General features: G+C 43.6%; 2 long non-coding RNA genes across 33 annotated transcripts; one reads left to right on the top strand and one right to left on the bottom strand.

The window, feature by feature from the left end:
- Positions 1-1,481: 1,481 nt before the first annotated feature.
- On the bottom strand, positions 1,482-11,886 carry LOC126987348 (uncharacterized). Its single transcript, XR_007740764.1, has 4 exons — positions 11,720-11,886; positions 8,820-8,898; positions 5,564-5,638; positions 1,482-2,811 (listed from the first exon to the last, which is right to left on the bottom strand). It is a non-coding gene; the product is annotated as an uncharacterized LOC126987348 (long non-coding RNA).
- LOC126987349 (uncharacterized) lies at positions 2,818-5,557 on the top strand. 32 transcript variants are annotated; one of them, XR_007740787.1, is made up of 6 exons: positions 2,818-2,997; positions 3,080-3,152; positions 3,193-3,231; positions 3,646-3,707; positions 3,780-4,188; positions 4,230-5,557. It is a non-coding gene; the product is annotated as an uncharacterized LOC126987349 (long non-coding RNA). The 32 variants fall into 32 exon arrangements; XR_007740781.1 differs by having other exon boundaries at positions 2,818-2,956; positions 3,034-3,152; positions 3,646-3,738; positions 3,821-4,188; XR_007740772.1 differs by having other exon boundaries at positions 2,818-2,956; positions 3,034-3,152.
- Positions 11,887-16,484: the final 4,598 nt, after the last annotated feature.

Raw genomic sequence — 16,484 nt, forward strand, 5'->3', positions numbered from 1 at the left:
TGCATATTATCATTCATCACCTAGACGTGGGGGTACAGTCCAGGTGTTCATGCTACTATTATAATGTCACTCATTCACGCTCGACTCCCGGCGCCTCCCGACGTGGGGCACACGCCGACAGTTTTGGGATTTTGAAAACAATCAGTCCCCTCCCCGACATGTCACCCATCGGCAATAAACCACGACCGTCGGATGTCCATCTCAACAACGTCATTTCGACGGTCTATTTCCCATGGTTGAAGCATACATCTGGTAGCGCGACATTTTTAACGTCAGGAATCAAGAGTGACACTAGCTAGCCTAAGCAGGGCCAAAATTTCTGTCCCCCCAATGTTTTCTATATCGGCCTCAAAATGAACTAAAAATGCCTATTAAAAAAAATCACTCACCTGCTCATGCTCGCTTTGCTCACCACCCTAGCCCACTCATGAATGTGATGCTCTCTACACTCCCCAACAAAAATCTGGCAAAATTACGGGTCTGCTAAAGATACCGAGACATGTACCTAATTAACCTCCTATGGGGGGGGCTTCATCTACCTCGACCCCCCTCCTCCCTGTGTTCCTATTTTGTCTCACTGGGCTACTCCGGTGTTAAGCTAGCCCAAAAGAATTCACGCTGCTAATGACGGGGAGGAGCTTCGCCCACCTCTACTCCCCCTCAAAGCTACAAAGTCAGACATATGAAAACTCCTAACGGGAGAGCTTCGCCCCCCCTTGACCCCCCCCCCACGTTGCCAAAATAATACGTAGTAACAATCAAAATTTGGACCATTACATACCGAAGTGCCTCTTGAGGACTCAATATTGCAGCTTCCATGTCTATGGGAAGAACATCGTGTTCTCAGAAGACTGAGATGGCCCGCGGCCCGCCCCGCTATCCCCGCCTTGGCTCGGGATCGTGGCGACTCATGTAATTGGCTGCAGCGACTCATGTGACATTGTGTGATTTTCATTGGTCCTTCTGTTTCATGTATCACTAAGCGGCCACGTACCCTTGGCCTTGGCGATGTATCTTATGAAATAGGAGGGAGGGAAGGTTCTTGTTTCAACTTTTTAATAATTATAGCCAGTGGCAAATGATGTACTTAAGGTGATTTTTATTCAGAAATTTAGATAAATTTCCAGTCTTTCACCTGCTTCACTCCGAGTTGCCAGCTCTCGCCAGTCGTCACCTCAGAACAATGAAGCGGATTGAAATTAACTATAAATATTAATTAATTCTAACAAATTAAAACTAAACTAATCTCTTACGGATGCAGCTGCGCAGGGATAGCGGCCGCTCTAGGGGGGGAGGATGGTGAACTTCCTGTATGCCGTCCGGAGGTCTAAAGGAAATCAGGTCAATCAACTCACACACCGCGGGATGACGGCAGCCAGAGTTCGGAGGAGCCTGCCTCTCTCTCTCTCTCTCTCTCTCTCTCTCTCTCTCTCTCTCTCTCTCTCTCTCTCTCTCTCTGTGTGTGTGTTGATTAAAACAACTTTAATTGCACTTGCTGTATTTGTGACCTATAAATCATTCCTGAAACTAACACCAAAGTAAAAACAATACAGTAATAATGCTGAAAATAATCATTGAAACAGTTATAACATTTTGAATTTCCTTTGATTAACTTTTCCACAGAGAACTTCTAAATCATCATAATAAAAATAATAATGAATAATAAAAATGCTGCTACTACTACTACTACTACTAATAGTAATAATAATAGAGAGCACAGATCATACACAAAACCATTAATATCTTCTCAAAACAGACTACCAATGAAAAAAATAAAACATGTATAATGGAAAATGCATAGAAAGATATTTTATTACTTAGATGTGCCTCAATAATAATAACGTTGAATGTTTATATTTATATACTAAAATAAAAAGGAGGAAAGGAAGGAGAAGAAAAAAAGTATGGCATTAAATTAAGATACAGACAAAAAATGAAAACTAGACAAAATAAAAATGAGTCTGAAAGGAAAATCAAAATCGGAGGGAAAGAAGGAAATTGTGAAGAAAAGAAAAATAAGCAAATTGAGAAAGGAGAGAAAGAGTAAGGACGAGAAAAAAGAAAGAAAGAAAGGAAATTATGGGATAGAAATGCATGAACAGCAACAATGAAACAAGTAAATTAAGAAAAAGAAACAAGAAAAATTAAGAAAAGAGAAACAGATCGAGGAGGAGGAAAAAGACACATGATCAAACAAAGCAAGAAAGGAAATTAAGGAACAGAAAGAAAGAAATTAAGAAAAAGAGAAGAAAAAAGAAAAATAAGAAGAGAAACAGATCAAGGAGGAGGAAAGACAGAAAGACAGATGATCAAACAAAGCAAGAAAGGAAATTAAGGAACAGAAAGAAAGAAATTAAGAAAGAGAAGAAAAAACTAGAAAAATTAAGAAAAGAGAAGCAGTTCAAGGAAAAGTAAGACACATGATAAAACAAAGACAGCAATGAAGAAGAAAGTAGATAAAGAAAAAGAAGACACACTAAGCTCACTTTTAACCTTTCCCTCCATCCTTTCTTCCATTTCCATCCCTCGGCCCCTCAACCACCTTGCCGCTCCCTCCACCAGCTGCCCCCACACATAAAAACTCCCTAATCCCTTCCACCATTGCCATTCCCTCAAGGGGCTTTGGGGCTACAGTTTCACTATGCAGGGGGCTTTTGGGGGCATGCTGGGTAAGGGGGGGTGAGGTCAAAGCTGGGGGAGCAGAGATCAGGTCATCAGAAGGTCATGTCAGTCCGCTGTATCAAGAGCGGCACTGACGGCATCTGATATCTTGTTGTACTTCTTCTCCGAGTCCACGAAGCCATCCCCGTTCTGTGGGTTAGTTTAGGCTAGGTTAGGGCTTGGCATGGCTTGGTGTGGCTCCGTTAGGGTGTAGTGTGGTGTGGCTAGGTTAGGTCTTGGCATGGTGTGGTGTGGCTCAGTTATGCTAGGTTAGGGCTTGGTGTGGCACAGTTAGGTTAGGGCTTGGCAAGGTTTGGTGTGGCTTGGTTATGCTAGGTTAGGGCTTGGCATGGCATGGTGTGGCTCAGTTAGGTTAAGTTAGGGCTTGGCATGGTTTGGTGTGGGTTGGTTATGCTAGGTTAGGGCTTGGCATGGCATGGTGTGGCTCAGTTAGGTTAGGTTAGGGCTTGGCATGGCTTGGTGTGGCTCAGGTAGGCTGGTTAGGGCTTGGCGTGGCTTGGTGTGGCTCAGGTAGGCTGGTTAGGGCTTGGCGTGGCTTGGTTATGCTAGGTTAGGGCTTGGCATGGTTTGGCGTGGCTTGGTGTGGCTTGGTTAGGTCAGTTTAGGGCTTGGCATGGCTTGGTTAGGTTAGGTTAGAGCTTGGCATGGCTTGGTTAGGTCAGGTTAGGGCTTGGCATGGCTTGGTTAGATCAGGTTAGAGCTTGGCATGGTTTGGTGTGGCTTGGTTAGGTCAGGTTAGGGCTTGGCATGGCTTGGTGTGGCTCAGGTAGGCTGGTTAGGGCTTGGCATGGTGTGGTGAGGATTGGTTAGGTTAGAGCTTGGCATGGTTTGGTGTGGCTTGGTTATGCTAGGTTAGGGCTTGGCATGGCATGGTGTGGCTCAGTTAGGTTAGGTTAGGGCTTGGCATGGCTTGGTGTGGCTCAGGTAGGCTGGTTAGGGCTTGGTGTGGCTTGGTTATGCTAGGTTAGGGCTTGGCATGGTTTGGTGTGGCTTGGTTAGGGCTTGGCATGGCTTGGTTAGGTTAGGTTAGAGCTTGGCATGGCTTGGTGTGGCTTGGTTAGGTCAGGTTAGGGCTTGGCATGGCTTGGTTATCCTAGGTTAGAGCTTGGCATGGCTTGGTGTGGCTTGGTTAGGTCAGGTTAGGGCTTGGCATGGCTTGGTTAGATTAGGTTAGAGCTTGGCATGGTTTGGTGTGGCTTGGTTAGGTCAGGTTAAGGCTTGGCATGGCTTGGTGTGGCTCAGGTAGGCTGGTTAGGGCTTGGCATGGTGTAGTGTGGATTGGTTAGGTTAGAGCTTGGCATGGTTTGGTGTGGCTTGGTTATGCTAGGTTAGGGCTTGGCATGGCATGGTGTGGCTCAGTTAGGTTTGGTTAGGGTTTGGCATGGCTTGGTGTGGCTCAAGTAGGCTGGTTAGGGCTTGGCGTGGCTTGGTTATGCTAGGTTAGGGCTTGGCATGGTTTGGTGTGGCTTGGTTAGGGCTTGGCATGGCTTGGCATGGCTTGGTTAGGTTAGGTTAGAGCTTGGCATAGCTTGGTGTGGCTTGGTTAGGTCAGGTTAGGGCTTGGCATGGCTTGGTTAGATTAGGTTAGAGCTTGGCATGGTTTGGTGTGGCTTGGTTAGGTCAGGTTAGGGCTTGGCATGGCTTGGTGTGGCTCAGGTAGGCTGGTTAGGGCTTGGCATGGTGTGGTGTGGATTGGTTAGGTTAGAGCTTGGCATGGTTTGGTGTGGCTTGGTTATGCAAGGTTAGGGCGTGGCATAACTTGGTGTGGCTCAGTTAGGTTGGGTAAGAGTTTGGTGTGGCTTAAGTTAGGCTAGGTTAGGGCTTGGCATGGCTTGGTTAGGTTAGGGTGTAGTGTGGTGGGGTGTGGCTAGGTTAGGGCATGGCTTGGTTATGTTAGGTTAGAGCTATGCATGGTTTGGTGTGGCTTGGTTAGGTTAGGTTAGGACTTGGTATGGTGTGGTGTTGCTTGGTTAGGCTAGGTTAGAGCTTGGCATGGTTTGGTGTGGCTCAGTTAGTCTAGGTTAGGGCTTGGCATGGCTTGGTGTGGCTTAAGTTAGGCTAGGTTAGGGCTTGGTGTGGCTTGGTTAGGTTAAGGTGTAGTGTGGTGGGGTGTGGCTAGGTTAGGGCATGGCTTGGTTAGGTTAGGTTAGAGCTATGCATGGTTTGGTGTGGCTTGGTTAGGTTAGGGTGTAGTGTGGTGGGGTGTGGCTGGGTTAGAGTTATGCATGGTTTGGTGTGGCTTGGTTAGGTTAAGTTAGAGTTTGGCATGGTTTGGTGTGGCTTGGTTAGGCTAAGTTAGGGTGTAGTATGATATAGCTAGGTTAAGATGTGGCATGGTGTGGCCAGCTAGGGTTATAGTGTGGCTAGGTTAAGTTAGGCTTGGGTGTGGCATGGGATAGCTAGGATAGATTAGGGTGTGGTGTGGCCAGGCTAAGTTGGTGTGGTGTGGCTAGGTGTGTTTGGTGTGACGTGGTTGCGTTGGGTTAGGATCAGTTGTGATGTGGTTAAGTTTGGGTTGGGTGAGGTATGGTTGTGCAGTAGAGTGGCTTGGTTAGCTTTGGTGTGGTTGAATTTTGAGATGTGGCAAGGTTAGCTGGGCTTGTGATGTGGTCTGGCAGTGATGTGACTCGGTTAACTTGGGTGTGGTGGGGTGTGGTTAGGAAGAATGAGATAGAGAATGAGGATGATGAGATAGTTGTTGTAGTAGTAGCAGTAGTAGCAGAACAGCAAAAATGTAAGCGTATATATATTGCATTTACTTATCTATCTACATTTTCCTAGCCTTAGATTGTAAAAAGAAAACATATATTGAATTGTATTGCATTATATTTTATTATATTTATTCAGTTCTTGCATGAAAAGAGGTCAAAGGTCAACTCACCTTCTTGGAGTGGACGAGTTTGTCTACCACGGTGACCTCCAGATAACCAGTGGTCGTGGGGGTCCCCTCGCCCGTCTGTAAGGAAAGGAAGGGGTCATTGCGAGGCTTTGGGCTGTATTTAAAGACACCATCGCTTCTCACATCGAGTATTTCTAAAGGTCAAAGAGGGGATCAGTCGTGTTTTCATGAGTGTTTTTTAAGGTTCATGGCACAGAGGAAGGGTCAAACTACCACCAGGGTCATAAAACTACCCCTGGAAAGTCCTACAGCTCCTACGAAAGCCATGTCAAATATGTGAACTTGGGCGACGAAATGTTTTAAAATACGACCCTTTACCGCCGTGATCTGTCCGCTTATCTTGAGCTGTCCCCCTTAATCTGCGCATGCGCGAACTTTGCTTATAAACCTTTCGTTCCCTGCATAGTCTCTTAATAGTTGCTTTTTGTGGTTTTCCTTCTGTCTCCTCATTCATGGCTGAAATGGGTCTTATTTGTTAGCTATTAATAATAGGCATGTACCCATATTGAACCTGACATATTCAAAAGAGAACTCTGAGGAGAGAGAAGTAAAATGGTGATAAAATAGATAAGCTCATTATAATCTATTCTATTAGGTATACAAGGCGTGTGACTTTTGGCTCCCAACCACACAGATCAGTCAAATTCTCATGACTTTTTTCACATTCATGGTGCAGAAGTCTTGTCAGGTTACCCATCACTAGGCTCAAACAACTACCAAGAGGTTGGGTGATATTTCAATAAGGTCCTGAAGGGAAGAGAGTAGTAATGGTTAAAGTTGGATAAATTCAGATTCAACAAGGACACAAACGGAGTGCTGGATACGTGGGGAGCTGCCTTGCATAGACCTACCAACCTCTTACAACTCCCTATATGTTCTAATTTTTAATCAGTTTGGTGAGAGCTTCCTTCTTTCCCTCTCCTTTCGTCTTCCCTTTCATCTCTCTTTTAAGTCAAACCTTGCAACCAAAAAAGTGCCATATTCCTAAACCTCTACGAAACCCTCATCATATATGGGTGAGTGATGTATGTGATAAAGTAAATCAATACCAGAGAGCGAGAATCTTGGTGGTTCCTTCGTACACTTCCTACCCTCGCCTTCCTTTCCATTTCTCCTCATGCCGTCCTTTTATGAACTCAACCGCTTCTTCACAATTGGGTGATCAATCGAGGCACACAGGTCTAGTGGTATCTTGGCTTCCTTCTTTCCCCCTCCTTCTCCCACCTTCCTTTTCATCTCTTTATCCCGTTCTCTTTTAAACTTAATCTGCTTGGTGATATCTTCTTTCCCTCTCCTCCTCATCTTCCTTTTCATCTCTTTATCCCGTTCTCTTTTAAACTTAATCTGCTTGGTGATATCTTCTTACCGTCTCCTCACCTTCATTTTCATCTCTCTTCATAACGTTATCTTTTACGTCAAACCTTGCGACAAAAAAGCGCCATATATTCTTTATCAAACACACACATTTGATAAGACCCTCGTAGGAGTTGTAGTCATTTCCATGGGGAGTTTTACGAGCCTGGTGGTAATTTAATTGATAAGGTAGCTGTGACGTGAACGTGGGAAAAAAAACTCGTGAGAATGCGTTTGACCTCCTTTCCGGAAATATTTACTGTGAGAGGCGAAACTTAACAAGACAACCGACCTTATAAACCAGTTAATTAAGACCCTGACACACATAGCTCTTACCCAGTACTGACAAAGGCTACAAAAAGTGTCTTAGAGTAATAGTTAAAATATGACGATTGTAGAAGAATGCCAGGAGAGAGAGAGAGAGAGAGAGAGAGAGAGAGAGAGAGAGAGAGAGAGAGACCGACCCTGATCGACATACACAGCTCATACCTATTACTGACAAAGGCTACAAAAAGTGTCTTAGTGTAGTGATTAAAATATGACGATTGTAAGAAAAGAATGCTAGGAGAGAGAGAGAGAGAGAGAGAGAGAGAGAGAGAGAGACCTATAGCTAGTACTGACAATGGCTACAAAAAATGTCTTAAATGCTTAAAATATGACGATTGTAAGAAAAGAATGCCAGGAGAGAGAGAGAGAGAGAGAGAGAGAGAGAGAGAGAGAGAGAGAGAGAGAGAGAGAGAGAGAGACCTATAGCTAGTACTGACAATGGCTACAAAAAATGTCTTAAATGCTTAAAATATGACGATTGAAAGAAAAGAATGCCAGGAGAGAGAGAGAGAGAGAGAGAGTCACACTGTAGGAAGGAGCGGAAGAAAGCGTTATGTAACAAAGGAATTCCCGCCAGCCAGCCAGCCAGATAGAACCGGCAATATGGATTGGACACAAGGACACACGAATACAGTACACAAGAGACATGAATACAGAACACACACGGGAACACAGGACACACAACGGATCAACAAGAACACACATACAATCATGCAGACTATAAGAAGCCTGCCAGTCAGCCTATCAACACCCTATATCCATTTCATTCCTTACCTTACCTATATAACCCACACTTTTATAACACCATTTGACCTTCCCACACTTCCACCAAGATCAACAGTCGCATACCATATCACTAAAGCCCGTATTTTTAAACATCATGGTCTCAGTTCCCCTGATTGAAAAGCCTCTCGCAGAAGTTGTTGGGATTTGCATGGACTGTTTTGTGATGCTATATAATTTTACACAGCTTCTGCATCTTGAACGAAAAAAAAAACCACCCACATGTATCCTTAGTTGTATAATCACACTCTGTACTGCCTGGGGGTTAATTGGGATGGCATGCTCCTCCTTTCTCCTTTGTTGTTTACTTGCAACAATAAACTATCAATCAATCCCATGAAAATCCGGTTAATCTTCTCTGTGGCCTTAGAAAATTGTTGTAATGGGAGCCCGAAACGTGTGAGAATATGAACCTGCTGAAGCTCACTCATGTCCTGTTTTTAACAGACGGGAAACTCCAAAAATAAGACGTACAGCCTGTAGTAGTAGTAGTAGTAGTAGTAGTAGTAGTAGTAGTAGTAGTAGTAGTAGTAGTAAACAGAGTAGTATATAGTAGTAGACTAGTAGTAGTAGTAGACTAGTAGTAGTAATAGAGTAGTAGTAGTAGTAGTAGTAGTAGTAAACAGTAGTAGTAGTAGTAGAATAGTAGTAGTAGTAGTAGTAGTAGTAGTAGTAGAATAGTAGAGGTAGTAGTAGTAGAATAGTAGTAGTAAACAGTAGTTTAGTAGTAGTAGTAGTAGTAGCAGCAGTAATGAAGTCAGTGGTCAGTACTCACAATCTCCAGCTTGTCAGGAAATTCCGCCTCCAGCTGTTCCTTCAGCTGGCGGAACTTCGAGGCGTAGCCTCATGCGCCGCTGCAACGGAAAAAACACCCTTAACACCCCGCCACACAGAGTCCAGAACACACTGAAGCTTTACACACCCTGGAACTCTGACAGGGAAGCAAACCTATATAAGTGTGCGGGTCTGTAGTGCCCACAAGGCGTATGGCACAGGCGTATCGATCCTCAACTACTACTAGCTACTACATTATGCTGCTACTACTGCTCCTTACTATTACTACTACAGTACTACTACTACTACTACTACTACTAGCTACTGCTGCTACTCCTCCTCCTCCTCCTCCTCCTCCTCCTCCTACTACTACTACTATTGCTACTGCTGCTATTATACGACTTCTACTACTACTACTACTACAACTACTACAACTGCTACTACTACTACTACTACTAGCATGGCGGATTTAGGGGGTGGGGGGGGTGGGGGGGCGCGAGAAGGCCATGGCCTCAGGCCCCGGGTCCCGCACCTGTACGGTTACACTTTGGTTCCTAGGGAGAACTTTTTTTGAGGCACGTACGGTATTATTAGGAAACAAGTATTTTACTAGTTATCCGTTAATTTGTTATTTATTTATCATTTTTCCTGTCACAAAAAAAAATCAAAATACAAATAAAATAAAACTAGGATTTTTTGGATCAATTTGGCAATTAATATTTTCTTCCATAAATAATGCTGTATCTATAGATTCGCAATTAATAAACAAAATTATTTTCATTAATTGGTTTCATATATTTACAAGTATGTAATTATAATTATTTTGAGGATTATCTTGATTATGATTAAATTATAAATTACACCCCAGCATTGACGCCCTGCAGTGTTTAGGGCCACGCATTCCCACCGGCCTTGGGCCCCCCACACCATAATTCCGCCCCTGAGTGCTAGGTACTACTACTACTACTACTACAACCACTACTATATACTACTAATACTACATAATATTCAAACACCTCAGCTACTATTATCACGGTGCAAACCATTTTGACCTCTAAACTTCTCGATCATACACAAGCTCTACATTCTCCAGTAGCGTTACCCTTCCTAGAATAGGCATAAATGACCTTAGCACACGATGAAATAGAGGTGAACACCGTCATATGCATGTAATGGAAGTCAAAGGTCGTTCAGACAATAACAACCCTTAGGACACGACGCTATAAGGTTAAATACAGTAAAAAAAAAGAATGTAAAAATGACAGTACAAGCGAAATGCAACCCTTAGGACAATAGATCATAAGAGTCAAAGGTATACAGTAAATGGAAGTTGCAAAAACAACCTTTAGGAAATTAGAACATAAGGGTGGATGTTATGCCGCCGTCAATTACCAGCCAAAAATGTCCCTTAAGCCTTGATACCATAAGGGTGAATGTTGTGACGTGCTTGTTCAGGAAGTCATTATCACTCACTATTGTTTATATGCGCTTATCTTGGGCATTATTAATAAGATGACGGCTGATATCAAAGTACTGTAGTAGTAGTAGTAGTAGTAGTAGTAGTAGTAGTAGTAATAGTAGTAGTAGTAGTAATATTATTTATCGTCTTCTATGAGTTAACTAATTATGTATGTTTCGTGAGTTTGTTAACACACACACACAGGAGTGTGGATACAGTGTCCATAAAATGAAGGAAAAGCTGGACATATATAGATTGGGAGACAGGACTGACCGAGCTTGAGCTCATGCCCTGTATACTACAAGTAGGCCTAGTTAAATACAAATAGGTAAATACACACAATCATCTGCCCCACCCTTTCCTTCACCCCCCCCCCTCAGCCCACCCCGAGTCCAAGCTTTTGCCTACTAACTTATCACCTATCTTATCTAATCTATTATTATTTACACTTAACACACAAATACATACATACATACATACATACATACATACATGCATAGGCTACATACATAAAAAGATATACAAACATACATACATATATACATACATAGATACACGCATGCATAAATACATACAGATATAGATATATACATACATAGATACACACATACATACATAGATGCAGAGAGAGAGAGAGAGAGAGAGAGAGAGAGAGAGAGAGAGAGAGAGAGAGAGAGAGAGAGAGAGAGATACTACATGTATAGATGCATACATACATAAATGGATACATACATACTACACTCTCTAGAAAGGCGACGGTTGCGAGGAGACCTGATCGAAGTCAATAAATGGATGAAGGGCTTAATATAGGGGATGTCAATAAAGTTTTGGTAGTAAAAGAGCCAGGTAGGACTCGTAGCAAAGGTTCTAAGTTGGACATGGATTCAGCAAAGATCGATACAGGCAAGAATTGGTTCACCAACAGTGGTGGATGAGTGGAACAGGCTTGGCAGCCATGTTGTGGGTGTCAATACCATAGATACATTCAAGAAATGGTTAGATAAAGTCATGGGTAGTGAGGTAAGGTGGGGTTGAGAGTACAGGAGCTGCCTTGTATAGGCCAACCGGCCTCTTGCAGACTCCAATGTTCTTATGTTCTTATAAATAGATACATACAACATACATGCATGCATCCATCCATCCATCCAACTATATATATATATATATATATATATATATATATATATATATATATATATATATATATATATATATATATATATATATATACCGTGAGCCTAAAAACACACTCACTAAACCCCGAGTGCTCCCCTTCTATACCTTAGGAAACAGTTGAGGCGGGAGGCGGAAGCGTGAGAATACTTCCTTCAAGAATACCGACCCTAAGTGACGTAACCTGCGGGCGACTGCCATCTCAAGCTCAAGCTCAAGGGAGGGAGGCTATACTGACATATTTCACATTAATGGCATGTTTTCCTCACCAGTAGACGATGTGGATCTTAAGGCGGGCCATGGTTGCGGAGAATAGCCAGGCACGGACGGAGGGGAGCACGGTGGCGGGTGGAGGAAGGCGTGGAGAGGACTGAAGAGTGAATGTACTCCCGCAGCTGAGTCTGACTCTGACTGACTGTCTGACTGAGCTCTCAGGTGGGCTTTCCCTCACCCTGCTGCTTCCTCCTCTTCTTTTGACCTGTATCCAGCGTTGCCAGATGGCCCTACTTGCCGATTTCCGACCCCAGAAATGTCTCCTCCATCCGTTAACTAGATTATTTTATAGTTATCGTTGAAATGGTTAATGATTTTTTTTTTTTTTTGCAATAGTTATTGGTCAGAAGTCGGAAAATGTATAAGGGACAGCTCTATCTGGGCGAGGGAGGCAGCATTCTCATCCTCCCCGACCTGATTTTCTTTCTTCCTCTCCTTCTCCTGTTCATGCTTCTTTCTTTGGGTAATCGGGTGATTAATCCTCCCAGGGGCCCTGCGTCCCTGCCCAGGGGTGACCATGCAGTCAGGCCAGCAGCCCCTGATCTGGGCTAGATAGGGGAGGGGTTTGCACCCTGTCCCTTATAAAAAAAAAAGAATATAGATGTTACCGAGCCAAAAATAAGTTAAAAATTAAGTAAACGTTGGGGTCGAGGCGCGGCCTCGATCCCGATGCGGTCTGCCCAAGACTCTACGGGAATGTGGTGCTGCTTGGCTTCCCGCGACCATTCATATCGTTGTTCCAGGTGTTCCAGGTGCAAGTGTCATGGCATGACTGTTGCCTGCTCGCTCAGCGGTGAGTATCGCCAGGAAGTTTTTCGGCGAGTTTGCTTGGTCCACGGCGTTATGTGGACTTTCTAAGCACGAGACGTTGTCGATCGTTACCAGTGCAGAAGGACAAAAATTGATTGATGCCTTTGGTAATAAATGTCTCCGCAGTATCATGGAATATGACTGGAATGACTTTGTGTCAAACCGGCGACTACTCCGTGAGACTCATCATTCGCCATAATATATTACCTGCATAGTCCGTCAACGCCAACTTTGGCTGTACGGACACGTACGTGGCACGTTACCATGCAGAAGCTGATCCCGCCCCTCAAGATGTCTTTGTAAGAGACAATCCTGAGTTCGTGACTTGAGAAAGTCGATAGATCCTGCCAGGAGGTGCTCAGGGTGGGGGGCTGCATGGATACTCGCCCGGAGAGACTCCCGGACTTGGCGTCGCAGGGTGGGCGAGGCGACTCACCCCCCGGCGTATGCTGATTGATTGATTGAGAGCAATAATCTGATAACGGTGCCTGCATTTCTTCATATTGCATGGCCTTGGACTCAATGTTGGATTCATTATATTATGATTCTGATATTAATTCTTGTGAGAAAGTTATTTCTTTCTCAGCAAAGCCTCCCGCAAGTCACTAGCTGACGCCATTGAATGTCAGTGAGTGCCACCTTAAACTCAGCATCATAAAACAAAAATAGGAAAATACTATTCCTCTTACAATGAATAAAAACACGAGGAACTGGTAATATATATATATATATATATATATATATATATATATATATATATATATATATATATATATATATATATATATATATATATATATATATATATATATATATATATATATATATATATATATATATATATATATATATATATATATATATATATATATATATATATATATATATATATATATATATATATATATATATATATATATATATATATATATATATATATATATATATATATATATATATATATATATATATATATATATATATATATATATACTACACTTTATTGGAGCGTATATATATAGACACGTAATCTGCTTCTTTCAGAACGATCAGACTGGATAAACTGAGGAGGCGGTGTTTCTCTGACGCGCCTAGCCACGGCAGACGCTGCCGCATCATGAAAGCTACTGCGTGTCATCACGGCGTGGCGACCACACGTCGCTCGTGTGCCAGCGCCGTAGTGTTAAAGAAAAGAACATATAAATAAATTCCTAGACTACTTAAATTTAAAGCACATCAATCTTGCATTCACAGTGGAACGTACGAAGCGGACAACCAGCTACCATGCATTGATGGGTGTCGTGTCAATGTAAAAAAATAAAATAATGAGGGTTTTGTCACGGAAGTGTATAAAAAGTACACATTTACAGGATTAAGCTTAAAAAAAAAAAAATATATATATATATATATATATATATATATATATATATATATATATATATATATATATATATATATATATATATATATATATATATATATATATATATATATATATATATATATATATATATATATATATATATATATATATATATATATATATATATATATATATATATATATATATATATATATATATATATATATATATATATATATATATATATATATATATATATATATATATATATATATATATATATATATATGCCTGCTATTTGCCACATGCAGGGTGCCGTGCCTGCTGCCATACGTGCAGGTGCCGTGCCTGCTGCCATACGTGCAGGGTGCCGTGCCTGCTGCCATACGTGCAGGGTGCCGTGCATGCTGCCACGTGCAGGGTGCCGTGCCTGCTGCCATACTCTGCAGGGTGCCGTGCCTGCTGCCATACGTGCAGGGTGCCGTGCCTGCTGCCATACGTGCAGGGTGCCGTGCCTGCTGCCATACTTGCAGGGTGCCGTGCCTGCTGCCACATACATGCAGGGTGCCGTGCCTGCTGCCACACTTGCAGGGTGCCGTGCCTGCTGCCATACGTGCAGGGTGCCGTGCCTGCTGCCATACGCAGGGTGCCGTGCCTGCTGCCATACGTGCAGGGTGCCGTGCCTGCTGCCATACTTGCAGGGTGCCGTGCCTGCTGCCATACTTGCAGGGTGCCGTGCCTGCTGCCATACGTGCAGGGTGCCGTGCCTGCTGCCATACTTGCAGGGTGCCGTGCCTGCTGCCATACGTGCAGGGTGCCGTGCCTGCTGCCATGCTTGCAGGGTGCCGTGCCTGCTGCCATACGTGCAGGGTGCCGTGCCTGCTGCCATACGTGCAGGGTGCCGTGCCTGCTGCCATACTTGCAGGGTGCCGTGCCTGCTGCCATACGTGCAGGGTGCCGTGCCTGCTGCCATACTTGCAGGGTGCCGTGCCTGCTGCCATACGTGCAGGGTGCCGTGCCTGCTGCCATACTTGCAGGGTGCCGTGCCTGCTGCCATGCTGCAGGGTGCCGTGCCTGCTGCCATACGTGCAGGGTGCCGTGCCTGCTGCCATACTTGCAGGGTGCCGTGCCTGCTGCCATACTTGCAGTGTGCCGTGCCTGCTGCCATACTTGCAGGGTGCCGTGCCTGCTGCCATACGTGCAGGGTGCCGTGCCTGCTGCCATACGTGCAGGGTGCCGTGCCTGCTGCCATACGTGCAGGGTGCCGTGCCTGCTGCCATACGTGCAGGGTGCCGTGCCTGCTGCCATACGTGCAGGGTGCCGTGCCTGCTGCCATACTTGCAGGGTGCCGTGCCTGCTGCCATACGTGCAGGGTGCCGTGCCTGCTGCTTTAGATCATATATATATATATATATATATATATATATATATATATATATATATATATATATATATATATATAATTAGCAGATATAACGATATTTTATTCTTAACGAAATATATGATAAAATAGTTTCTAGAGATGGGACACTTCAAGCTTCACGTTCAATATGTAAAAATTGGATAATCAGAATTTTATCAAACTTTTTGGTTAATTACAATTTTCTTCTGATTATGTAGCACGAGCAGACTAACGGGAACTGGCAACACTGAAACCTGAGCGATGCGGTGCATGATAATTATTATATTGATACGAGTTATTGCCTGGTACCGTTAGCGATGACGTCCCTACGATGCCCTAGAATTTCTTAACTCCACCAGAACAAGTAATTTACACAAGATTGGTTTTACTGACGCGCTCGCACCTCGCATCTTACCCTTCAAAACGCCCCTGCGGTGTCATGATATCAGTAGTATAGAGCCTTCGTTTATTACTTGCCATTTCGAACTTCTAGGCGAACCATAGAGAAGACTGGAAACATTAAGTGTGAAAATGGCTATGAATTAATTTCACGGACATGCTTGTGCGGCAAGTACAGGTTTTATAATTCAGTTCGGCCAGAGTACGACACTTTGGGCTGAAGGTGTACGATGGTTGACTTGTTGTTCATGGCGGCGTTGTGGGAATCAACTCGCAGCCGTAAAATAGCTCGCAGAAAAAGGTGTTCAACTTGCATACTTTCTCTATATTTCACTCACTGCTGTCGTTTACTTGTCCTGCTTGGGCTCCAACACACGGCACAAACACCAGAGCAACACTTTTAATCATGAGGAGGCTTTACAACAAACGAATAGGGCAGATTTTAGGGAGAATTACCCCACGTAGATGTTCACTCAGTTCCTGCTCGTTTGGTCAGGTGTGTCCTTTTCCTGCGGGCAATATCAACCACGAAGCAAGAATAAGAGGAGGAAATCAGGGAAATGCAAAAAATAATGGCAGTGGAAAATGTCAGATATGCTGGGAGGGGAGAGAATTCAAGAGGAGGGGAGGGAAGGGTGATATTAAACCTATCCCAAAATCTCTATTCCTATGCCTGACTATTACTCCTATCACTCCATTAGAGGTGAATTATCATGTTATCCGGCTGTGTATCGCCCAGTGGACAAAAAAGTGGACATGACAGCGACCTATTTCTGCGAGGAGTTAT

This window comes from Eriocheir sinensis, chromosome 64 (assembly GCF_024679095.1).
Source record: "Eriocheir sinensis breed Jianghai 21 chromosome 64, ASM2467909v1, whole genome shotgun sequence".
Classification (NCBI taxonomy): Eukaryota; Metazoa; Arthropoda; class Malacostraca; order Decapoda; family Varunidae; genus Eriocheir; species Eriocheir sinensis.